The sequence below is a fragment of the Sinohyriopsis cumingii genome, chromosome 1 (assembly GCF_028554795.1).
Source record: "Sinohyriopsis cumingii isolate HCF-2022 chromosome 1, ASM2855479v2, whole genome shotgun sequence".
In the NCBI taxonomy this organism is placed as follows: Eukaryota; Metazoa; Mollusca; class Bivalvia; order Unionida; family Unionidae; genus Sinohyriopsis; species Sinohyriopsis cumingii.
The window spans coordinates 37,456,078-37,483,462 of NC_142961.1; the positions used below are offsets into that span (position 1 = coordinate 37,456,078).

Sequence of the window (27,385 nt, forward strand, 5' to 3'; positions counted from 1 at the left end):
AACAGTATTGTGCGGAAACGAAAAAGGGCTCTGATGAACGGACAACGAAACATTGTGATAATAGCGGGTGTACGAAAACAAGGATAATCAATAAATCACACGAATATGATATTAATTTTCTTTCCATTCTTGAAATACCTATTCCATTTGCAAGAAAAACAGACCACCTTATTAGGAAAAGCTTTTAATTATATTTAAACTACATTTTGCAGTCTTGCCATGTGCCACGCCTTGTTCCGCCATAAGTTGTAGTACCTAGTATGTAAGATGCACTGGACAATCGCAATTCACAAAAATAAGGTAACACTGCAATAACATCGATAAGTCTGATTTATGTGATAGGTGTATATACTATACATACATACATTTCAAAAGGTTAAATTTCATAAGTGCTTGGATGTAGTAAATGAAGTTGTCTCACTCACTCTCTCATAAATAATCAGTGTTTTCTGTATCTGTATTCAACACCATTACACAGGGAAATGCTTAGTTTAAGCTTTTCTAGTACGTTACGGGAGAAAGTTCAGTGCCGAAGCCAAGCAAATCGTTAAGTGTTTTTTTTTAAACATCTTTAAAGCTTGAAAGTTTACAAAATGAGAACTTCATTAGATGATGCGAAAGACACAACATAATCATGTTTATTCGTTACGGTCTTTGCCCTCCTAGTTTTCCACAAAATCACAGCCGAAATCAATAGAGCTTCTTTGTTCTTTCTCTATGACTAACTTTTCTGGTTTAGTTAAAACACCTATGATCATATCTGAATTTATGTCAGTTTTACCACTTGAAATATATTCTACAACCTCAAGAATTGTCTTCATCTCTTTGTTAAGGGCCGGCCGTCTTACGTTACTAAGATTTAAATGATCCAAACGCTCTTTAACTTCATCGAGATTTTCGCTGCTCCCATCCATGGCACTGCTTATGGCTTCCCAGTGTACTCCTCTCCTTTTGATTTGTTTGATTTCCTGAACACTTTGTCTGCGCTGCTTCTCCTCTGTGTATATATTTTCCATGATCACTAGACTTCTTCTTTGAATGGTATCGAGATGTGCGATTATGCGTTCTCGAAGGTGTTGAATTTCTTGTTTATTTGTTACCTTCCACTCTTCAAGCTCTTGTAAACTGTCGATCCCAGTATCCAAAAGTTGTGTCCTTGCCAAGACATCCTTCTCTCTTGAGTTTATCTCCTTATTTTGTTCCATATTTTCGAAGCAGGTTTTGTGACTTTCTCTACTGCATGTGGAGCATACTTTGCAGTTGTGTACATTCAATAATTCATTAGTTGGATGATGCTTGCATTTGGGCCTCTGGATTTCCTAAATGGTGTCTGCAATTGAATAGAAAGTGTAATTTATGCAAGTCAACACTTTCTTATGATTTCATGATATTAAACTAAGTAACAGAGAGCGCAAATTCAGCAAATAATTTATTTCCCTCAAATACAACGTAAAAACTTAACCAAAGAACTCACAGTATTGTCAGTAAAATCCCAAACAGTCCACAAAATTATGTCACAATTCCCAATGTATAAAATTACAAATTCCAGTGGTATTCCAAATAAGTTCCAATCGTGAATGTGTTGATGTGTATGTAGTCTTCAATCTGTTAATGTGTCAGGGGCCTGGATTGTGATGATGTGCTAAACAGATTGTTTGGATGTATCACAATAATATAATTCAAAAAGGTTCTTGTCCGAATGCACTATAGTTCCAATAGTATTGAGCACTTTGTAATTCCAATGAATACTAATACTTTGTAGATCAAATCCTCAAACTTCAGGAATAGTAGTAGTAAAAAAGGCTTTGAGATTTTTGTGACAAATCAGTATTAATTCTTTCTATACCCACAATGTTTCATTTCTGCGAACTCCCAAATATATGTGACGAATCCCCGTTGGTTTTGAAATAGAATGTGACACCCCGACGTACGCGATTACAGCTGGGAATGAATGAGACTTTTCTTACCGATTAGGGCTCACCCCTTTATCCCCGTGGTAAGCTCGGCAATAAAAACAGGGATCGGAAGATAAGCTTCGCGACTATGCTTTGGTGATCACTAATTATTGGTGGCACCCAGCTAGAAAACCACCATGATAGCCGCCCGCGTTAACAAAAGGCTGTCAAGGAAATCGTCATCGTCCGCAGAGATAACCGGGACAGGTTTATTCGAATTTTACCGTATGCAAATCAATTGCTGTTTCAGTTTTGTTTCGAGGGCCTCGGTTCCGTGTCTGCGGTGCCATCATAAGGTTTCCATTTCTGCCAGAGTTCGGCGGTGGCAACTGTTTTATATTCAATTTCGAATATATAGCCTGACAATGGTGTTGACGCTGCTTACGAATAGACACGTATTTGTATGTACATCCGCAATTAAATCATTTTTCCAGCTCTGCTGGCCACACCAGTTACTATCGATATAACTTCAAAAAAAGAAAAACAAATGGTTGCTGTACCTATGATTGTTGCCGTATTCGCAATTCAGCAACATTAAGTCTTATGGTTATTGTAGATACTTGTCCTTATATTGCATCAGCGACCACACACACGATAGAGACAGCAGTCAAAGTCCCCGGCTAATCAACAGCTTTTGACTCGGTTAGTAGAAGACCTTTTTCATTTTTGCAGACCATGCGCGTCCACGAGAACCAAAGATTCAACAGACGGACCTATAAGTTCCGCATCTGAATGCCCTTTTCAGAGCCAACCCAGATGAGGTTTCGACAGCAGCCACCTACTTCGCTGGACTGGTAGCGAGGTACGGAATTATTCCGCAGTCGTGTTTAATCGTGGCGACCTTCGACTACAGACAATTCAAGAGTCATCCCGCGACGCTGTCGTTTTGCTGCTTCGAACTGTTGCACCATTGTCGGTGTTTGAGTCTTTCCAGGTGAGAATCTCAAATGAACTCCAGTCTTTAAACCGCAATTGCGAGCTTTCTGAATTGATATTGGTTCATTGTGACAAAGTTTTTCTGTTGCGACATTTTATTTGAAAGATAACAGGTTCAATTACCAGTTTGCGAAAATGATTATTAGTTCTTTACAGGCGCTTCTGTGACCCTGATCCCTCCAAAAACGGAGTCTTGTCGGAGAGCATCACATTAATGCATCTGTAATTAGGATGAAGATAATTTACACGTGCATTAAATTACACAGAGACCACGGACTGACTGAACAGGTTCAGATATTCCAACAAAAAGTAATAAATTAGGTATTTATCGGGTCATTGGTGGGGGGAATCTACAGACCCGTGTCAATGTTTTGATTCCGACTTATGTATGATCACAACGTGTGATATGCACATGCAACTTGAATGGCATCCCAATGGAGCGAAATGAAGCAAAAATTCATCGGAAATTTCATGACTGACACTTAACCGAAGAGAACTTCAAACACCACTAAATGGTAAAATATCATTAAACTACTGGCTTCTTCGCCAATACCTCGAGCCTTAATTTGAAATACCAGGAACATGTATCATAATAATTGACTCTCAGTGTTTTATAGTGAGTCTGTACTAAGCAGAAGAAACGACTGTCGTCGACGGTAATGCAGCTGGAATCTTCGACTAACGTACCAATCGTCAGAGCTGATCTCTAATTAATTGGACCGCTGAAGTCCCATATTTTTCAACGGATCCATAATAGCGCTTTGATGTTTTTAATGACTTGCAATGCAACTTATTTAGAAACTGGTGCCACGAGTACCACTGGCGCTCTTGTGAACAATCCCCGACGACTTTACGGACGCAATTGATGTAATATATGTAAACGGGCCTCCTTGCGTTAATAACACGCATGGATACATATGAGTGCTGTGCAAACATTGTCAAGTCGGTTTAGAATTTACAGTTGAAGTGTCAGAGTCTCACTGTAGAGGAGAACACGAGCAATATGCATTACTGCGTGGTAGCTCCGCTGCTAGTCGTCGCGACTACTCTTCATGCACCAGAAAGGTTTACTCGGTAGCTGCCGCTGATTGCAACACGAGTCATGTTAACCTTCATCGTCGAGATAAACCTGGCAATGCCTGCGTGACATGTATCCTGCATACAGAATTTGTTTGTGCAGGGAAATATCTTCAGTTCAACCGAGAAACGTTCTCATCGATGACACTCCAATGTTAACACTGTAGTCTATACATTCTTTCGAGATGGTGGAGCTGAGTATCGGTTTGTGTACGCGCATGCTGATTCTGGATCCGTTTTTGGTAAACACCGAAACCGATGCTTCAATGAGTTTCTGCACTAATGCTCGATAGCTGCCCGTGACCATTAAGTGGTTGTTAAAGAACAGCTGACAAATCAACGTGGCCTCATTGATGACTTCCGGTGCATTATTCTATCCAAGAACTGACCCCATTTAAGTTTCCATCCTGTCCACGAGTTGGTGGACCTGAGTTGGGTCACAGCCTATCGAAACCTGTCCACCAAGGCCTTCTAACGCAGGCTATTTTAGGGACTTTTAAACATTATCTGCTTTTCTCGGCAAGTAATGTTTCTATGATGTTCGTGTTTAGATCAAAGTTCAAGTTCGAATTGAAGTCCACTAAGATCTACTTTCAAAGATTTACTCCTGCTGCATTCAACTTCTGACTTCCTCGTAGATTCAGTAAGTTCTTTTTACCGCCTGAAATTTCCTTCTAAAAGTGGAGTTATGCTTGCTTACATTTACCAGTTTACATTTACTGGTTCTTTTGTGGCTTTCTTGATATCCTTGACGTGTTCATCTGTCCTGATAATAGGAACACGATCTGTTTATTTTCCTATGATGATTGCAAATTGTGACGCGGTATCGCACGCGGACTTCATCAATGGTGGAAAGGTTTCTTCAAAGTCCACTATGATACCTTCCTGAAGTTCAACTTTGATAAGATTGCGCCTATGTTGTGGAGCAGATCCAGCTGTGCTCGGGCAGATTTTCGGCAATGTTCGTCACCCTAGGCTATGACATCGACATACATTATCATGGTCGCTAAATTGTTTTAATATAATAATTCGCGTCCAAACCTGCGCTATTCATTTTTTTTTTCAATTGTGAGAAAACTATGTGGGTCCCGGGTAAACTTCGTCACCATGTTCCAATAACAATGGTGCAGTCGCGTCCAAAAGATCCTAATTTACCCATTTTATGATTAGATTTAGCAGTGATCAGCCGCTAAACGAGTTCGGAAAAATAAAACGGTACTTGTGTGGCTGGGACCGACACACTGAAGTCAATGCATGCAACACCAACATGATTTCATATTGTGAGTGATGCCACATTAAATCTTGCATTGCACGTCCTACTCAGATTTAAAGGTGTGCTAATAAATTTGCAACCACAGGAATTTGTTCCCGGTGTGGAGGAAAAACATAGGTTCGTTGGAACCTCTGTGTTTTACCAGCCGAAATCCTACATTGTTTTAAAAATAACTCGGTGGTGAGATCATTGCTGCGGCCAAACTACCTGGGGTACCGTGGTGTAACTATCTTGGATAAAAGCATATTTTGATCCCTCCGGGACCTCGGTACAGTTATTGCAGGCAGGGAAACGACTGAACATAAGACAGTAGAAGAACCTTTAAGCACGTCAATTTTGTATTCTACCGATATGATCTTGCATAGAAAACATCAGGCAATCTTCGAGCGCATGAAAATGTCAATGTACTTATCGTTCTTGAATTGAACGAGGTCAATCTTAGTGTCAGCAAAAACGTTGCCAGATGGATTGTCCAAGGAAGCATGAAAGCCGAGATTTCACTTGGAGGCAAACATGTTTGTTAGCATGGATTCCTAACTGACTCCGTCCGCATCGTGCTACAGTCCTCGTGGTTTTTAAAAAAATGCTATGCAGGCTCCAAACACAAGGGATGAGCTGAAAGAAAGAGAGCGCAGGGTTGCGGTATGATGCTGTTTGATTGAAAGAAAATGACCTGTCAGGACGTCAATAAAAGTTCCAAATTACAGGGGGCAGTTAGAAATTTCGCCATCATGTGGCATGATGTCTTATTTATCACCTTGGATATGCATCTGATAGCATCCCAAGAACTGTCATTTCCTTTCTTGCTTTTCCGGCAAGTGTTATATGGCCCGTTAAATGGAGAAGGGAGGTAATCGAAACGAAAGTAACGGCAATAAGATCCTTATCTAGTGTGAAAACTTCTGTGTGGTAAATATTAGCATGTGTCCTATACCAATTTTGTTCAAAAGGTGGCTTGTAACTGACAGAAAGAGAAAAAATTCTTACTGTTGCATGGATTGCATTCCTTGTCAGAAATGCGATTGGTAAGGATAACGAGTTAAACTTACAGACAAGGCGTCGCTAAAGCGTGGTCAAACAATCATTGTGCCAGATTTATTTACTCAAGCCAAAAACATTTTCTCGTTGTTGGTTTTGATGTTTCGATACCTAGCAAGGTTCACCAGGCTGACATCTTGTTTAACAACATGATACGTTCTGTAGTCATGGACGCGGTCATTCGCGTACATATAGATAAGCACCAACTATTGCAGATGTTGTCAACAGATACGAAGAAGCCAAGTCATTGACGTCCTGAGATTCAACAAATGTTGCATCTATATACGCTGACCGCAAACAAGGTCGTGACTTTTTACAACTGAACCCAAGAAAAACCTTTCTTGTAACTGTTACTGCGTTGGCAGAACATCATGTTCGGGTTCGTCAGGAACATGCTGACATTTACGACGATCAAGCTTTTGCAGAAGGATTCAACCGCACACTTGAGGAACAATTGCTCGTGGATATGTACACGCAGGTGCTTGAAATATAATCGATTACGCGAGCGTATGATGCCAATAACGTGTGTAGTGTTGTACAGCATATTTATACGGACAATCAGGTTGAGACCCGCTGCCGCAATTCAGCAGAATCCTGTCGTTGCCCACCCGTCTCCTTTGCTGCCACCAGTGTTAGACTTGGTCGAGGACAATCTTGTTCGGTATGCCCCGACGGAACTGGAAGTGAGACAACGGTCTTACTTATGAGCCGGTTTAGTCTATTGATGTATTTATGATCTCTGATTGAACTGATGTTCCGAGGCAGCCAAACTGTTGCCATTTGACGCCGTCAGCGAGTGATCTTTGACCGCCAAGTAGGGCATTTGTACGAGCGGAATCACAACACATTCAGGTGAATACGGAATTACCCTACGAGAAATTAGTAATTCCAAAAGAGAAGATCCACCGCTTCGACAGCCTTACCTTGGTGCAACGGTATAGACCCATGCGATATTTCTTTGACGGAATACGATTTGCCATTTTCGTGAACTCGAGTTGTCGCTGAAGACATTCCACGTACATGTCGTGTTTGACATCTTTTGCGATCATAACCGAAGAATCTCCTTGTGCATTCTTGAGGTATTTTGGAGACCTTGTTATTGTTGTTCTTGTTGCAAATATAATACCAGTACTTCCTAAATATACGTGTACACATCTGAGAAACAGAATTATTATTATTATTATTATTATTATTATTATTATTTCGTTATTTCAAACTGTGATTAAATTTCCTAACTTTTTAAATATGAAAAAAAATGTTAGCTATTAGTTTAAAATATCAATTCTATTTTTGCTTGTGTTCATCGTTGATATGGCAAACATAATTTTAGTTATCAGAAAAAGTTCTAATTAGATATTATGCATAATCTGCATTGCTAAATTCATATTATTTAGTCAGATATATATATATTTGAATGGAAATAAACATTATTTGTCTCTTTATCTTTATATTCGTTTTTCCAATGAGTAAGAAATCTTGTTTGTACCGGCACCGCCTCTGATAGCTGGTATTGTTAACGAAAAACGTTTCAGTTCACAACATTTAGTGCCGTACAGAAGAAGGCCGAGGGCTACGAAATAACCAATCATGCAGTGTCATGGCCCACTATATAATTCGCTAACTTGTAATGGTGTGTGCGTATAGGAGAGTGGATTCATTTATCGGAAGAGCTGTCATTGATCCCTGTACCTCAAGATAAGCTTTTGATGTGAGGCCATACATTGCGACTATACATGTACCTACTGATATGAGACAACGGACTAGGGCACAACATTTGTGTTCCAGGGGACGTGTATAATTTCTCTTTTGCGAGCAATTATTCTGTTTACAAATACGGACGAAAATCTCTGTAATTATCTTGATTCAGGTATTCTGTGTTGCTACTTCTCATCTGATGACTTGCTATGTTAATATTATTTGTAGTGCAGCATTATTTGCAGTGCAGCCAATCTCAGACTTTTCTTTCACATTTTACCAAGCCTCGCCTCTGCTAACGATACATTTGTACCTAAAAGCGTCCTCTTTATTAAATGTGGTTCTTATGCGGTTATGTGTTTTAGACTGTTTTACTGTTTACGAAGAAGAATGCTTCCTTCCTGGACTATCATACTTGAACAAAAAGATACAATAAATAACTATTGTACCCGTCACACACATCGTAAACTGAGTAGGGTAGTCTACATATATAGAATAGCACATCTCCCATCCGAATTTCTCCAGTCGGTAACAACAAACAGCAACCAACTATTAATTATTGCATCGGGAATAAAATACAAGGAACAGCGATTATCCGAGAGTATACTCCAATCGTTGCAATAGTTGTAGTACGTTTACTACTGTTGCTACTGCTGGTGTCGACTGCTACTGCTATACCCCAAGTACAACACATGTAACAACAAACTCCAACTTGTTTACGTTAAGTGACTGCTTAGATATGTATTACTGAATATCCAAAAGTACACAAGGATTACTAAGACGAATATCACTTTGTGATGTGATTGCAGTAGCTTTGAGCGAACGGCTCTATCCATGCTAATGCGGCTTTCTCTTAAAAAGAATTAGTACAAATGCAGGGATAATGGGTTTTGACAAACATAAGCAAGTTTCAATCTTGTCCAATATGTTTAATGTTAATTAAGTTAATGCCCTTCTCCTGACAAAACAGGAGAAAACCCCCAAAATAAAACAACAATGACAACAACAACAACAAAATTAAAACAACGCACGGCAGAAGAAATCAATGGAACAAATATGCGAGAGCTAAAGTGTTCAGAATAGATTATGCGAGCGTTTTACCGAAATCTGAACTATGGGCTTGTTCAATATATCATAACAAGAGTTCCATTGCCAGATTGTCTATTGGGATGGCAATGTTCTTATGTACTATACTTGCATCTGGGATGCAACAGACGATTTTAATGCATGAACTTGATGACTCATCAGCCAGGCTAATATAAAAATTCAGAAAATAAAGTACACTTGTGACATAGTTTGAATGGTTAAAATAAATAATAAGTTAAAAGATAAAGGTGCCATCCCAGCCCCAAATTCACACATGCAATATCGACACACAGTGATGCTCACAGTGCAACATGTAAGGCCATTCCGTATGTGAAAATGTTGAAAACATTGATCTTTTAAAAAAAATATTATATCTGCCTTGGACCGATCGTTTTAACTACACCTATGATAGCTAGCTCTGCTTCCAATCCGACTTTTCGCATTTTATGTGTGTGTGTGTGTGTGTGTGTAGGTAGGTAGGTACCATGGTAGAGTAGAGTATATACACCTACCAATCAGTGATCTTGCAATACATACTCTTTCGTTAAATTTTAATTTTAATGTGAAAGCATGTGATTTTTAATGACATAAACTTTGTGCACATTTCTGGCATGCACATAATTTTGGACGTAAACTAGCACACTATTTTACCTATCCTACCCAATATATATGAGTAGAGAGAAAAAAAAGGTCTGGATAAACAAATGTCATCTGTATATATTGAAAATGTTTCGAGGGTATTGCTTTTGTCATAATGAACCAAAGTTTAGACTAATCCGGATATGGATTATCTAGTTTTCTATATACATATCCACTGTGAAATATTTTATTGTCGTGAGCATAAATTTTCTTCTTTATTATGTGACAATTTAGACGGTATTTAAAGTTGAGGAGTGAGAAGGACATCCTATGGTTTCCGTGGAAGGGTTATTGTTCTTCGGCACCTGATATTCGAACTTTGCTTTACAGTAACCACGAAAATCCGCAAAAACTTATTCCCTACGGAAATATATGATGCATATCTATTATTTCATGAGAATCATTACTTTTTCATCCTACCCCCTCCTACTCGCACATACAAAATCCTACTTGCATGAAATCTATAGACGTTTAATTGATTTTTTAATTCATCTCGTTATATATGCTTCGATTGCAATATGACTGTATTCATTTGTAACTTGCAAGAAATATAAACATTTATAAGAATTAAGAGTGTTGGTCACATATCTAACCAACTGATCAAATTCAGTGTAAAATGTGCACTTGAAATATCGACTGAAAATGAGGCTTCCTCCATCATTGAAAGAAATAGTCAAATTGTCAAACTCTTGCATTTGCAATAAATACAAGTATTTTACATAAATTTTTTGGGCGTGGGCTGTCGACCACAAAGAACAAATATCCTAAAATTGATCCAATTATAAATTTTAAAATTTCCAGTTTTCCCTAGACTTCCATACTCTAGTGTAGTTCTCATTTTCGTGGGCGTGGGCTGTCGACCACAAAAAGCAAAGTATCATGCATCTGCAAAAAATACAGGTATTTCACAGAAATGCGTTAAACGGAAGGCTGCTTTCCCGCCAATCACTGGAAAGATGTTCGGTTTCTGCTCGAACCTTATGGTTTTATTATTAAAATCACCCTCCCCGCTTTGGTCTGAACCACGCAGACAGTTAACACAGCCCATTCCTTCACACATTTTATCTTACCTTGTCGGCGTCCCTTTGTTACTGTCTTATCTGGAGCCTGCGACTGTTTCGTCTTAAAGTACTGAATGAAAGTTCTAAGAAACGTGATTAACATAGACATTTAATCAGTATTTACTTTCGATTTTCCTTCCTACGATATAGCTTTAAAGCCGTTACAGGGTAAGGTATGACCTTGAGTATACTTGTACTTATACATCAGTTTTAGAAGGCGTGTCCTGTCTTCAAGGCGAGGTCTCAAATCAATATGTTGTTGTCATCACGCGTTCCCGTTCGCTTCATAGCTGTAAAGCTATTTAAGATTGTGGGACGATGAAACTTGACGTCCTTAAAGATCATCACTGGAAAGTGTGTCGCGTACTATGCTTTTGGTCAGCACTGTAGCAAAAACGATGAAAATCTCAGGTCTTATAATATATAATCCACTTTACCAGAAACAAATCTTTATAACAAGGTCGGACAATTAACAGTGGAAAGTGTCGTATGGATTTAAGATCGGATTTAAATTACGACAGTGTTGCACCAATAGTTGACTGGTTAATAACTCTTGTTTTTTCTACTTGCCTGGAGTTGATAGATGGAGCTATCAAACGCTGGCAAACGTTACACGCATTCTCCAAAGAAACGCAATGATAGAAAATAAACTAGCTCTAAAGAAAGAAGAACTTGGAAACCAACATTTCCAATTTGGGGGGAGGGAGGGTAAATTACTGTGAATCCGATTCTAACGGTGATAAGATTAACAACAATGGAATTTTACTCATAGAATTAAGTAAATTTACGTTGTCAATTGTAGGTTGCATGAGGATCAAGTTTAAAATTTTACATGCTTCGTAAATGAATGTGAAAGTGTTGCTGATTCTTGTGGCTACCTATGTGGATTATTTTTCTTACATGTCAAATTTTGTCGTTGGAAATAGTGTATATGTTTATATTTGTCTAATATGAGAAATAATCTTCAGGTATTTGGGTGATTCCCTGTTTTTTTATTGATGATTCGGACGAGATGGTTTCACAAAGATGGTAAACATTAAATGGGTCTGAAAACGAAAGGATGTATTTATTCTTTGTTACTTTTTTAACCCAACTATGTTTTGGAGTACGGTCAAATATAGGAGACAAATCAAATCATATAAAAGCATCATATTATGCAAAAGTACAATGCTATCACAGTCGATGCGGAATCGTTTTCGTATGGCGATGATGATGACGGTATCTCTGAGAAGCCCATTGTTGACGCAGAAGTATTGATAAGTATTTTAAATATTAGGTTGTTTTTTTTAAATCGTTGGGGGAACGACCTTATGATGACTGAGATGTTACGCGCAAAATTTAAGGAAAAAACCCCGAATGTTTTCACATTTGTTTACTACTGTATCTCTTTCAAGAAATTACCCATGAGCATGGGAAGAATATATTACTTTTTAAAAATACAAGAAAGCATGGGAAGAATGTATTATTTTTACAATATACAAAAGGTCAGCGAGAATGTACTATTTTTACATCAGAAAATAAAGAATAAATTATTATTACCATACTAAAGAAAACATGGAGAGAACCTATTATTTTTTACAATGCACAAGAAAGCATGGGGAGATTGTATTATCTTGTACAATATGCAAGAAATGAGCATTAAACTCAAATGAGTGTTTCACTCGTTGTTGCTAAGCAAGGCATTCAACTGGTTTATTGTAAGTCGAGGGCATACGAGCATGTCAGTGTACTTGTAAATTTGTACAATAAATTCACTAACAGGGTCCTTAGAAAAGGAAATTGTTGTACAGTGTTGGTTCAAATTAATGTTTTATACAATATGAGCATGTGATCGCACTTGTACAATTTAATAAACAATAATAACTAGATTTTAGGATACGACATTTCTTTAACACTGGAGTAGGGGTGGGAGATGGAGCACGTCGTATTTATTTGGCTATATAAGCTATTTAATTTGCCAGAGCTGGACCAGACGCATGCGTCTAATTTTAGTTCGAACATGTTTTTGGGCGTGGGCCGTCGACCAAATATAACAAATAAACCTAAAATTGATCCAATGATAAATAAAATAATTCCAGCTCCGCTTTTACTTCCATACTCTAATGCAGTTCCTACTATCTTGTTATTGAAATATTACTACTACAATAAACGAACGTGTCCACACAATGTAATTTTAGCATCGAAAACAAAACTTAACAGGCGAAGGGTCTCTTTTCAGAGCTAATCAAACACCTGCGCGAACATGACTTTAGGTCGATTGTTTCTCCTTGTTCCAAGTACATGAAAACAGCAGTCATTGTGAACTGAAAGGGTTCTTAAAACAAAAGTACTCACGAAATATAAACAGAAAGAAATGTAGAATACATTCAAAACAGGGTAAAAGGAGTTATAGCATTAAACAGAGAGAAGTGGTATGCCGATTCCGACCAGAAACAAACAAAGGACTCCGATGCAGATAGTAAATATGTTTCAGATTACGATCTGAATTATTCAAGCGAATGATCAGCACATCACACTATTACATGCACCACATTTTGCAACTTCGTATACAGATGAATACAGCAGGATACAATTTAAAGGATTTGCATCACTGTTTCGCATTTATACCAAGGCGTGTCAGATTTTATAGAGACAAAATTGAGGTGATTTCCTATGCAAATTAAACTTGGCTTGTCTTTTTTTCATGAGGTACCTGTTATATGCGTATATGAAGACTTCAGAATGTAATTTTATAAATGCGGTTTAATGATGAATTTCGAAATAATGTTGTATGAATCTTTCTGAGAGCAGCCGCTTGGCAACTAACATTATTTTATTTTATTTATATTGTAGTTACATATGCTTTTGAGCCCTGCTTGCGAAAACACCTGTCCAAAAGAACACCTGCTTAGAGCAAATAAGTGTATGTAACAGACACCAGCTTAATGGAAGCTTCGGCCCATAATATACAGTTTCAAGCTAGCACGAGTCCAAAACGGAAACCTGTTTAGGTTTAACACCTAGACGTAGCGGACACAGTGTAAAAACTGATATGAAATGAGACATGAGTATGATAAATGAAAATTGATTTATTCGCTGCATTCGTATTGTAAGCTGGTGAGCTGAGGATATATCTACGTTTTATGCCTCCATGTCAAAAGTCCATATCTTCTGTAAGTCTGCACACAAGGTGATTTCCATAACATAACGTTTGGTTGGTGTTGCCTCTTTTATCTGACCTAATATGTGTCTTACCCATGGGTTGACGCATAAACCTATCTATTTGGGCACTGTAAAGACGACATCAAGGTCAACGGATACGAAAATGCACAATTGTGTTAATTTACGTTTGTTAATGCTCGGTCGAGTGGATAAAATATATATTTCTGTACATGTAATATTTCCACACAATTACAGACAATATCGAGATCTTTCCTTTGTTATCCATTCAATGTAGACATAGACAATTAGCAGTGGGATATGTATGGAAACTATTGCTTTTCAAAGAAATCAAAGATGAAGACATTAATGCTTGATTAACTGATTCCCAAGAAAGTCTGACGGCTCCTTTACTAAGACTTCCAACAAGACAAGAACTTAGACGTCTGAATAAACAAACTTTGAATAGAATCATAACGAAACGATTCAAAGATTTCTTCAGGAGAAACGTAAGTTATTACATATTTTAAGGAGGCAACATGTACGATTTCAACTAGTTAAAACATACATGAAAAAAAAACTATAATTCGGAAAATGAGATAACTAGGTTTTACTAGAGTGAAGCTAGATTTAACAATCAGAGCAGTAACGAGATCCACAAAGAAGAGAGATAATCTCTAGCGAAGGAGTTTTGCCATAGAGAAAGACCTAAGAACATAACCAATAGAGGTGACATGAATGATCTCAGTGAACATTTATTTCACACTTTACAAACCAAATATGAACAGGAAATAAGTACAAGGACCAAATGGACATTGGACAATATTGACTATTTAACATTGCATGTATGTAGCTATCCACCGCTTAGAGGAAACTCATAGATATATTTGAATGGGTTGAGAACAAACAAACCTGTATAAATGTGAAAAAGCCAGAGAGTAAATGCATTTTTTTATGCTATGGAACAACTTTTCGGTGGAACAACTTTTAAACGCTCCCCCCCCCCCCATTAAGATCATTAGAGACCATCAAAATAAAGTTGCATTTATACAGTCACTGGTTTAATATACGTCGGGTGAAAATTTAAACAGCTGGGGAAATTGAGAATGAATTTGATATCTCTGTAAATGTGTATGAAATGTATAAATTAATGAGAAATTGCAGCCGTTGTACGAATAACGTATACCGAAAAAGAAAGTAAAGTTATCAAGTTGATCATATTTGCTTCGTCTTCGGCATAATCTTCGGGGTGCACCGCATATGCTTCAAGCTATCCCAACAACTACTCTAATGGAAGGTATTATTATATTTTAATGACAGATTTATCAAAACTGATGTTATCACAAATACGTACACATCATGGGCAGGAACATATTTACAAAAAAAGCTCAACATTTTTCAAAACACCAGAAAAAGTATCGGAAGAACAAAATACTATGTTAGAGTTTACACACCTCGACAGATACAATAGCTGTAGATGACTCTTTTGTAAGGTTACCGTGTTGCTAAATGAATTCAAAGTTCGGATGTTGTTTAGTGTTATTTTGAAAGTATCATCCCGCTGTGAAATGAAGTGCACATCAACACTTTAACAGTGCTATGCATCAAACAGATATATCCTGGATTTGGTCAGACAGATATGTCCACAGATGTTGTCAAACAGATATAATCTCGATGTTGTCAAACAGAAATATCCAGGATGCTGTCAAACAGATATATCATGGATGTTGTTAAACAGCGACAAGAGTTGAAAAGATAATGTTAATAGCTAAACATACTCCGTCAGTGCTTTATTTGCCCCTTTTCTTCATTCATAAAGGCTGCATACCAATAGTTTACAAAGGTTATGCTGTATTTAAGTGTCTTGTAACACGTATTGGGTAGGATAGATACAGTAGTGTGCTACTCTACTTCCAAAATAATGTACATGCCAGAAATTTGCACAAATATTATGTCAATCAAAATCAAATGTTTTCACACTAAAATTCTAAATTAATGAAGAGACTATGTATTGCGAGATCACTGCTTTTTAGCTGTATATGCTTAACTCTTCTATGACACACACACACACACGCACGCACGCCCACAAACACATACATACATACATACATACATACATACATACATACATACATACATACAAATTGTTAGAACTTGATGATACGGATTTGTTAAAGTGAATGCCAGTGATTTCCATTGTGTATATCAGTGAGGCCTGTTGCATAGTTTTCACAATTGTTCAGCTGTAGTGAGGTACCCTGGAGGAAAAATGTAGTTCCATTCTCGTTTGAGGTGATCATAAAACGCCAGATACAAACAGAGTAAATGGGAAAATGAAACACAAGTTCCTACAGCTGCTGAGATTGGATAAAGCAAAGGTGATTAATATGGTATTGCAATATAGAAAATGGAAAGATTATAGATAAAATTCAGCAGAGAATTGTTCGTGAGTGTGGGAAAGAATAAATATATGATCAATGTACTTGAACTAAACACTTCGAAAGAAGGCCCCTTATTTATTTATTTTAAATAATCGACTTCACACTTATAAAACAAACATAATCTTATCCTTCTCTTGAAACTCAGTTTAACGTTCCGCTGAACCAGAATATTTCGATCCGATTAAAAGACATACCAATTTAGTATTCTGAAACTATGTTGTTTTTCTCACACAAGGTATTGAACTTTTGTGAAACGATGCTATAAACTTTGACGGCCAGGCATCTATTGATAGTTACAGACTACTGAGTAAGATAAAGTTTTGGTAGAATGAAACTGACAGTATTTTACACTGGTGTTAATGGGCAAAAAATACTGGTTACTGTTTAGGTACTTTCTCAGAGTTGGCCAAATCAGGTTTTGAAATTCGAATTTCACGTTTACTTCTAGATGAAGACATATTTTAAATGTAAAATAATGTTACCCTGGGACGATGCATTCAAACTGAATAACAACAAAATAGAATTTAAATAAATAAATTTCATCTAACCGATTTTCAAACTTCTACCACGGTGTGACTGGAAATACATCAAGGGAAAACCTAAATACTCGATCGATATTGTGTGAAAAGAACATAAAATTGTAGTCCAAGATTTTATGCAATGTATATGAACTGTTGTGTTTGTCACTTACAAACGAAAAATATAACTTCGAGACAATTATTTTTGAATATTGGATATTGAAGAACATTGTCAGCTGATGAAGTTAATTCCATGGCAAACAAGGTGGATTTAGTTCTTTCTGGTTAAGGTCCAACCATATGTAACATATTCAAAAGTGAAAGTAGACTGTAATGTTTGAATTAGGTGACCGTATCTTTTTGTTTTCAAGTGATATGATTATAAAATGTGTAATATTGTCGGTTATTGAAGCAACTTACAAAAGCATCAAGTGACTCGTTTAAATGGGATTGAGTTGTACCATTATTACCGATGAAAGTACGAGATGTATTCCAAGATCTGATAAGAAGTATATACCAGTAAGACCAGCACATGCAGACGACAAAGATGAAGTCCAAATGAGTGACCATAGTATAGTAAATGATCTTAATCTTGTGCTAAATCTATTAATACTCCGACGTTCAAAATATCACATTGTAATTTAGATACGCCCCCCAAAAACATCGACAATGAATAGTTTAGTTTGATACCCAAACTGTGTTGGAGCTGGTATGTTTTACGTTTTGAAATTTACGAACTTTAAGTTATTCTAGCTGATTTATTTACACCTGTGACCAAAAACATGAGTAACAAACAAACTAATGGAAAGATGAGTACCATAATGAAGGGAATTCAGAAAGAAACGAAACGACTTGTCCATCACTCTTAAGCAACCAGCCTATCGTAAATTGCAGGTACTGCTGATGTTTGTCTTTTTGGCGAAACGAAACAAATTTTGAATACATTTTCAAAACGCTTCATGAATCTGATTTTCTTCCGATATATACGACACCGATGGGTTTCCAATCGTAATTCTCGCAAAAAGTAAGTTGAGAATTGTGTCTTTTGATTTTGTGACTAACATTGTTTGACTGTCATTTCATATTTTAAAATGTTTTGTACAACAACACAGGAAAGAAACATTTCTTGGTCTCACGTGACTATTGGACCTCTGGTGCCATGAAAAATAGACTGCATACATATGAATAATCATATGACTAGCAAAGGAAGTGCAGAATAACAGGTCAAATTTCATCAATGCTGTAGTTTTGTCTCATATGTCAACTATTATAATTTTTTCATTTTCATCTGTCAATTAATCAATGATTTGTCTCATCTGTCAACAAGTTAAAGAGTTGCATCATCTGTCAACTATTTAATGATTTGTCTTATCTGTCAACAAATTAAAGAAGTGTCCCATCTGTCAACTGATTAAAGATTTGTCTCATCTTTCAACTAACCAAATATATAACAAATACTATACTCACAATTTCTGAGAACATAAATAAGTTTCCTAGTGATTTCTCATGCAGGTAGGGGTAGATAAAAGGTTGTTTAAGTTTGCTAGTCCCGGTACTAGGCGGCTACCCTGTGCCAACATCTTGTCGATAGGCAATGCGATCTGATCTTATACATCATTATATATGTAGAAATATCTAACATGGGGCGAAAAAGGTCAGATTAAACTAGTACTACTAGTACTGTTAAGGGGTATCATAATCATCCTTAACTAGTACTCTACGAACCACCGCATGTGACTGCACATACTAATCCGTTAATATGCAAGCTAATTGAATAAAGTTCACAGACAAAATGGCAGAGTGTACTTTGTAACAAACAGTATGTGCCAAAGTAAATGAATGTCTTCGGATGGCATTTGCAAGTGTTAGTTAATGCATTGTTATCATTGTAAGACAACAAATGGTACAATAACATAGTTCAAGAGAGACAGAAAATGTAGACTATTCCTTCATCACGAGATTGTTACAGTTTGGAAACAGTTATCCATTGGCATTTCTCTTGATTATTGTTACAGTTTGGAAACAGTTATCAATGACATTTCTCTTGATTATTGTTATAAATAATGATATCGCTCGTTCTCCAGTTCAAAGGATCAATTCATCTTGGAGAATACTAGAGAGTCATATTAGGCTGCGTGTATTTATTTGAAAAGAAATTGATTTTGAAAATTACTTCAGTCGTTTTCTTATAAAATTCAATGTGAGGGAGGTTTGAGATTCAGTTACTTCAAAAATGCATTTCAGGTTAAAAGAAGACGAATAATTAGGAATGAGCAATGATCAGAGGGTGTGAAGAAAAAAAAATTAAAATACGATTTTAAAATGAGCAATTCTTGATGCAGAAAAAAAAAGATGGGCCATTATTAGCACATGGGTAATTTTGGAAGAAATGGGGTACCTGATTTTGTGCGCACCTCAAACCAAATCCCTTATATATTGACTCATGAGACAGATTCTCCTTTTGCAGTTACACTGCATGTATTGTACATATTGTTAACATGAAATTTCCACATATTTGTAGGACTGTATTAGAGTCAATATTTCATTAAGTAGACGTGAAGGTCCATTTAACAGGATTTTAAGTGGAAATTTACCATTTGTTAATAACTCTATCAGTTGTCAAAATTCCACCAGTACGATACAAGACTGACAATTCCTTGTTAGAGTTGTAACTTTTTAACACTGGATCAAATATGGCATCACTACAGATGTCACTACATGTCAATTATGTGAACAGTTAGTTCCTAGATCAGACCAACCCCACCAATCCATACTATAATGCAACATTAAAGAGTTTAATGAATTAGAAGCGCAGTAAATTATACCGAGGTTATTGACCAGGTTAACACCTTCAACAACAACAAAAACCGACTCTACTTCCATTGCAGAAGACCATGCATCCACGATGAATTTCCGCGGATACTCAAAGAGGATTACGAGACCGGTCACTCTGTGGGTTTCAGATATTTAGGCCTGTCGGCTAGATTTGGTTGCACTACTGAGACCAATCGATACAGGCCAAGAACGCGTCAGTGATTCACTGTATACACTGTATACAGTGCCCTTGAAAACTCCGCTTTTTGACACAGACATTATTATGAAAGAATTCACTTTCGTAGTTAATGCGGGATTTAAAATGGCCAACCATTGGTGAGCTTTTAACATCACAGATAAGCTTATTTTGCCAGAATGCATCATATCGATTCTACCAAAGAGATCCAAAAAATGATTTATCATGTTTCAAATACACATTTGGAGCATATCGATAATTTTAGGGATTGCGTTGGAGCGAACAAGACGAAAACAAACAAGGCGAAGAATATAACAAACGCATGGTAATACAAAAGTTATTGCATGGTATCGTGCAAGTAAACGTCAAGTCGCTGATGTTAATTGTGTCGTCAGTGTATGAAGACAGTGATATGCTAAGCCAGTAAAGCAACATGCCCAGCGAAGAGAATGAAGTTTCTCATGATCACCGTCAAGAGCAAATTAATTTGAGAAACGTTATCAGTATATGATATCTAGAAACATGTACGCACAGCAATTCATTCAACTGGAGTTGCAAAGATTTTGAGAAAATGATACCGAGAAAAACGAAATGGCGAGATTTCCGTTAAAACTTGTATCCGTGTGCAGACACAAAAATCATAGAGCCAATACTAAGATACAGCAAGGTAATTGAAGGGAATTTCAAGTCCAAAGACAAGCACTATAGCAAGTTTGAAATTCTTTATGATTGTATGGCAGTTGTACAGGTAAGAAAAACAATTAGAAGAACGTGTGCTTTCTGCATCCCCCGACGTGCTGAATCTGAACATAGTCAACCTATAGAGCACATGCTGACAATAATAATATAAGGATTGGAATCGACCTTCAGACTACAGCGGTTGTATCAAAATACTAAAACGAAATCGTAAAATTAAGAAAACAATACCAACAATATACTCACGAAATATGTATGCCTGTGTGTTGTTGAAAAAGCAATTTGTGGTCTCGCCTCCGCAACAACTGTTGGCCTAGGTGTGAAGGGAATTACAAATACAGCAATTTGTATAGGTATAAAGAGTCAGATTCACTGTCGGAGCTATCTCAATAGCAACTGGTGTAGCTAGCGAAGCTGGAAATCTGATTTAATTGCGTTTGTATAAACAAATACCTATTTGTTCAGAAATCCTCACTGAGGCACAAAGTAGTCTCGTGAAATCTGTACTCGGTGGCCCTTGAAGATAAAACAATCACTACTGCCAAGTTCGAGATGATGCTCGACGAGATGGAAAACGTCCAACGACTCACCGAAACAGGTAATTGATTTACAGGGTCTACAAATTCAATAAACGGTTGGAATCTTCGGTTCTCGCACGCAAGAGGTTATCGCTGGTGCGTTGAAAAGATTCTCAATTGAACCTGCCTTGACCGCGCTCTTGCTAATAATTACCCAAGATCTGAAACGCTGAGATTCATACCGGATGCAGTGGCATTTGCAAAAGTGGAAACGTCAAGGGGTATACGCATGATTAAACCTGATCAATAACAGTTTCAAGTTTAACTTTCCTACGTGTGTGTGTGTGTGTGTGTGTGTGTGTGTGTGTGTGTGTGTATGATTTGGATTTTTAACATAGCTTTAACAATGTTTCAGTCATATCGCTACGTTGTATGCAGTGTGGAATTTATAGTGATATCTAACACTGGCGGATCATGCCGCAGACATGTGACATGATGTCCCACCCAGTCACATTATCCTGATACCAGACCGACCAGTCGTAACACTAACCTCTTAATGCTGAGCGCCAAGCGAGGTAGCTGTTAGTACAATTTTTCTAAGTCATTGGTATGACTCGGATTGCTAATGATGTAATCAAATGTGAAAATTGCTAAATCAGCGGCCGTAAAAATTTCAGTCAGAGATTTAATTGAGTATGGCACTTCCAACATCAATATTTAAATATTGCTGATATTGGGGTAATATAATACATGACAAGAGCGATATTAGAGCAGCGTATGTTGAAAACATTTACTAGGCTCAAAATCCCATGGAGATGATACACTCTCCGCAATCGATATTTGAATGGGTTTAAAAATACATACCACAGCTATAATATTGGACAGATACTTTGAACTTTCAATATTTAAACCATTACTATTTATCGATGCTAATTTATAGAGATTTATGAAACTGTAATTCCTTTGACTTATTACACTCACCTATGCTGCACTTATGCACTAAATTTCAATGCCCCATGTCGAACGTTCTGCGCATCTTGTTTCTGTCGAACGTTCTGCGCATCTTGTTTCAAATGTGCCAGCCACCTATGTTGTGCCAAGCATTAAATATTTTGTCTGAAAAGCCAATTTTTGCATTCCTTAAACAAAGTAAAAGAATATAGAACGTGTAATATCTCCATCCATGTTTGGTAATCATGGACGTGATGCATTTACTGAATAAAAGAAATAAATTTATGATAGGTCAACACTATTATAGTGGACCATATTAAGAAAGAGTGACTAATCTAGCGTTGCATGAGATGGGGTAAGTGTGTAGATTTCGTGCCGATAGCAGTCTCTGAGTTCAATCTGCAAAATTCATCTGAAAACTCGTGATCCTACCTTGCACTTTGTTCAAGATATCGGTATTCTAGTTTATCCTTAATGAATTTACAAACATAAAATATGATCAATCAAACGTTTCTTACCTAATGAGCTATCGTTTCACCAACCTTCGAACTTTTCTTCTACACCTTTGTTACAGCTATATGTAAATGCTACGTTGTCCACCACGTTTCAATAATTATCAGTACATTAAAGGATGATCTAAAATATGACACAACCCTAAAATTACTGTTATTTCATCTATGAACTATTTCTGTTGATGGCCAGAAGTTATTGATTAGTTCACGCCGTTCTTAAATTGCACTTCTCCTACTCTGCACAGCACAAAATATCATCACTGGACAAAAAAGAAGATATATGAAGGCAAGAGAAAACAGATCAAAGAATGTCAAGATAGCATCCGAACAAGAAATCAGAGAGCATTTTAGAATTATAAAGAATTTAAGACAACCACATTTATAACATTGGCGATGTAGAATCACGTTTTCGATCGTCTAGATGTTTAAACATCACAAAAATGCTACAAGTACCGTCATGCTTATCGTAACTTCGTTTTGTGCTCAAAATAATGCTGCAAGTTTCGCACCAACAATTGCAAAGTACGTTAAGAGGAATAGTACATCGCGTAATCAGTCATCTTCATCTGTTGACAAGGTTAAACAACATTATATTGATCATACATTGCAAACTATTTATGTGAGTTAGCACAGAGAGCAACAGCAAAACTATCTGATGATATTGGATGCATCATAAATGGGTTATTTTCAACTGCAGAAAGATTGTTTCCTTCCTTGCTGATTATATCTACTCATTTTTGCATTAATTGGCTTGCTATTTACCATCATCAATAGAGCTATAGATGCATCTATTGAAAAAGTGAAAATAAAATAAAAACCTTTTCGATGCCAAAGGAATCCAGTTCCTGTTAACCAAACTGAATGATATTTATGTCGTGGTCTTTATAAAGATTAATTTCAGTCGTTCCAAAAGTGGGTGGAATCGCCCCCTGGGGGCGGTGGGATAACTGATGGTGGCGCTAATGCTGGATATTGTTTTTTATAAGGTTCGGTAGGGGGCGCTGAGGATAATCAAGGGGGCGGTGGCCCGAAATTTTTGGGAACCACTGGTTTAGCCCATAACCATATCACTAGGAGCTAGAAAGATAACACTGCCACCAATTGTAAAGTCAAAATGTGATCTCTGAGGCTGAAATTTATTGCTGAATTTTAGTCATCCCTTCGTCTAAATGGTAAACTCGCTTACCTACTATTAAAGCCGCTGTTAAATTATTTGTTGCTTCTTGCACAGAAGCTTCATACTTATTGATACTTATCATATTAGAAACGTTAGAACTCATTATGGCCTATTAGAAACCATAGAACCTATTATGGCTTATTAGAAACCTTAGAACCCATTATAGCATATTAGAAACCTTAGAACTCAGTATGTCAATCACATAAGTTTCAGTGCTCTGGTTTAGTTTCGATGTTCCTTCTTGCCTTAGTCCGTTGCTGTCTTATAGAAAAAAAAAGTATGCCCAGCCATATTCTTATTCGCCTTGTCTAATGCACTGCTTTCATCAGGTGACATCTTTCTCCAGTATGTAACCATAGCCTCTCCAGGATTATATTTTGCTAGTATGTTTTCAAAACATTAGACTGTGTGGGCTTTGCAAAACCGTGATGTATAATATTATTATTTTTACCTGTTAGATATGTCAAAACTAAATTTGGTGAGATATGAAAATTGCTGCAGATTAAGTTAAATTGATTTTGATTGATTGATTACTATCTGAGTCAAATTACTGCTAATCTGCAAATGATACATTGCCAAGAAAAACAAATATGTACTTTACTAAGATACGAATATTTCTACCTGATAAATTCCAATAACTTATTCCGGATTAAGTTTTTTAATACTATAACACATCATTAAATTAATTCCACCAGAAGATCGATCATATCACACTGCACTTTGTGTCTATTAACTGAATCAACACTATCATATTTAAAGTGCTGTCTTTGAAATGTAATGCTCTGAATGTGGAAAGTTCATCGCGAAAATAATATGTATTTATGTCTGTGAGTACGTTTGTCATACCAGGACAAACAGAAACATTAATTTTTGGTTGCTGGAAAATAAGAGATATTTCGCTAGAATTGTTTGAATCTACTATTCTTTTAGTTACCAAAATATTTCTTGCTGTATATCTGGTATAAATCCACTATATCGTGCCCTATTCTTGACTGTGTTTCATGCTCATTCACGTTCTTAACGTTCTATTTGTCCACTTTAACTTCCTTTGCATTTCTGTATCTATATTAAATACATGCTTCTTTACGCTTCCTCGTCAGTTGGGCCAACTTTACTATACTCAACATGGACTGTGAATCCGCGATAAATATATTTTATTGTAATTCTAGATTTATTTAAAAGTGTTTTGATCAATTGTTGAGTCAATCTATTAATAGGCTAGCGTACACCCTCTGTCTCTTTCTCGCCAATTTGAACAGTTAGTTCACCTTTGATATTTAGTGTTTCTCTTTTATATTACCTCTTTCTTCTTGAGTTACCATGACAATTGCCTTTGACCGTCACAGTACAATAAATGCTGTAAAGAGTAGCTTGAGAAGTAGTAATACTGAACTGCCTATTTGAAATTGATTAATGGGTTATATCATAAGTTGTCAGACTCAAATTGCGAGTTGGATCACGTGCTGGTAAGTCTATTTAACAGAAAACATACTAGGTGAGCTAATATCCCTATTTCTCATAATGCTGATTTCATACGTGAAACCTTGTCACAAAAGGAAGGTCACAAAGTCTGGAACATGTTAAGACGAGAATCAAGACCAAACTAAGAGGAATTATTGACCAATTATCTTCCACCGTCACTCTGCCATCACGCTGGCAGTGCTTCAGAGGGTACTTTCTGTAATCAATGAAGCTATACTATATACATAGCAGGCGTGTACTCATGAAAGTTAAATATGGGCCATCTCATTTCTTAAAGGCAAAATTCTAACTCTTGTTGGAAGTAGTAAAGATGATACCTCTTTCGTCCTCTCATATATAGGGCCCCGAGTGGCCGAGTGGTCTAAAGCGCTCACCGTTACGGATCACTGCCATCTCACCTCTGCGTGGGTTTGAGTCTCGGATTCGGCTAATGTGGTTATGTGAGAAAGCTTGCCAATAGCTTCTCGTGGGTCGGTGGTTCTTTCAGAGGTTTTCCCGGGTTCTTTCTCCACAATTTATACTGTGCTGAAAAATGGCGTTTACCCTACAGCAGCAGCAACAACAACCATCATATATAAACAATCATTATTATATGATTAATTAAACGTTGTTGAACAAACATCAATGTATCACACGCAGAAATACCGGCTTTACGTTTTTCTCGTACATTTTAACTACATACCTTGGTTGCTGGATGAAAAACAGACAAATTGATACTTTAAAATATCCTACGATACAAGAGAAAGTTCAATGCCTAACATGAGATGATTATTTTTTAACATCTTTAAAGCTTAAAATTTGAAGGGTTTTTCTTAACACTGCTATTTGACCATTCACTACAGATTCAGACGTGTGTGTGTATGTGTTTGTATCTGATTTGGACATTTTTCAGTCGCATCGCTTCGATGTTTGCAGTGTGGTAGTTCATAGTGAATGTTAAGCATTGGGGCATCATGCCGCAGACATGTAGCATTATGTCATGTTGTCTGACACCAGTCCGACCAGTTCTAACACTAATGTCTTATTGCTTGCACCATTTGTATGTCTTTGCTAGGACTCGGCCGGGGTTCGAACCGGTGACCTCCCGCATTCAAGGCGGACGTTTTAACAACTTCAACCACTAGAACGGTCCGATTTCAGACGGACACTACTTGGGTCATCAGTTGCCCGATGATCTTAAAATATAAATTTCGGCCGTAAATCAAAATTCAGAGCTGCAACACAATTTAGAATTTTTACACCATGAAAATTTAACAACTATGATAGATTTAAATCACGTAAAATCATTTTTGAAGTTCTTATTTGCAGAGTTAAAATAATTTATTATAATTCCAGATTTTGGGTTTGTGCAGATTTCTGATTTGTCCAAATTCTGAGTTGACGAGTAAAAATTACTTACACAAAATAATCACAAGAAATAATATTGCTGGTTTGAAACAATCCCAGTGTTATATATATATATATATATATATATATATATATATATATATATATATATATATATATATATATATATATATATATATATATATATATGGGGGTGGGGGTTGGTGCTATTAAAAATGGAACATTGTAAGATACGGTGATTATGCTATAAATATAATTAGTGTATTGAACTCTTCACGGCCGTGCCATGGTTCGCTACAAAATGACAGTTATGTTCAGTCTTTTTCGAAGCTGCTAAATTTTAAAGGTAAATGTGGTTTAAATGAGAAAGTATAGATATTTGAAGTCCAACCTCTCGGAGAGCGAAAGCATTTTCATTCGCTCACCGGTATTTTCGATGAACACAGCGGGGAGTAGGCCTTGAGAAATAATAAATAAACAGGATGTAATTCTAACATTTAAAGTTAATCCGAATTCTTATGATACATCACTCAGCAGTACCGCTGATCATAAAGTTTGCTGTTATGTTCATACCAATTGTTCTCGTTTGGTTTGTCTGCGATTTACCTATATAAGAGAGAGAGAGAGAGAGAGAGAGAGAGAGAGAGAGAGAGAGAGAGAGAAGCAACATCCAGAAGCGTTCTGACCAACCAACACACACAAATGTGTGTGTGTGTGAGAGAGAGAAAGAGAGAGGGGGGATAGAAATGGGAAAACAAAAAGAATTTCCATTTGTGTGTGTGTGTGTGTGTGTGTGTGTGTGTGATGTACTTTATTTATTTAAAAAAGGTGTAGA

The 27,385-nt window shown here is 36.8% G+C and overlaps 1 long non-coding RNA gene across 1 annotated transcript; it reads right to left on the reverse strand.

Annotated features, from left to right (window-relative positions):
- Positions 1 to 168: 168 nt before the first annotated feature.
- On the reverse strand, positions 169 to 18,463 carry LOC149806720 (uncharacterized). Its single transcript, XR_016420823.1, has 2 exons — positions 18,325 to 18,463; positions 169 to 1,330 (listed from the first exon to the last, which is right to left on the reverse strand). It is a non-coding gene; the product is annotated as an uncharacterized LOC149806720 (long non-coding RNA).
- Positions 18,464 to 27,385: the final 8,922 nt, after the last annotated feature.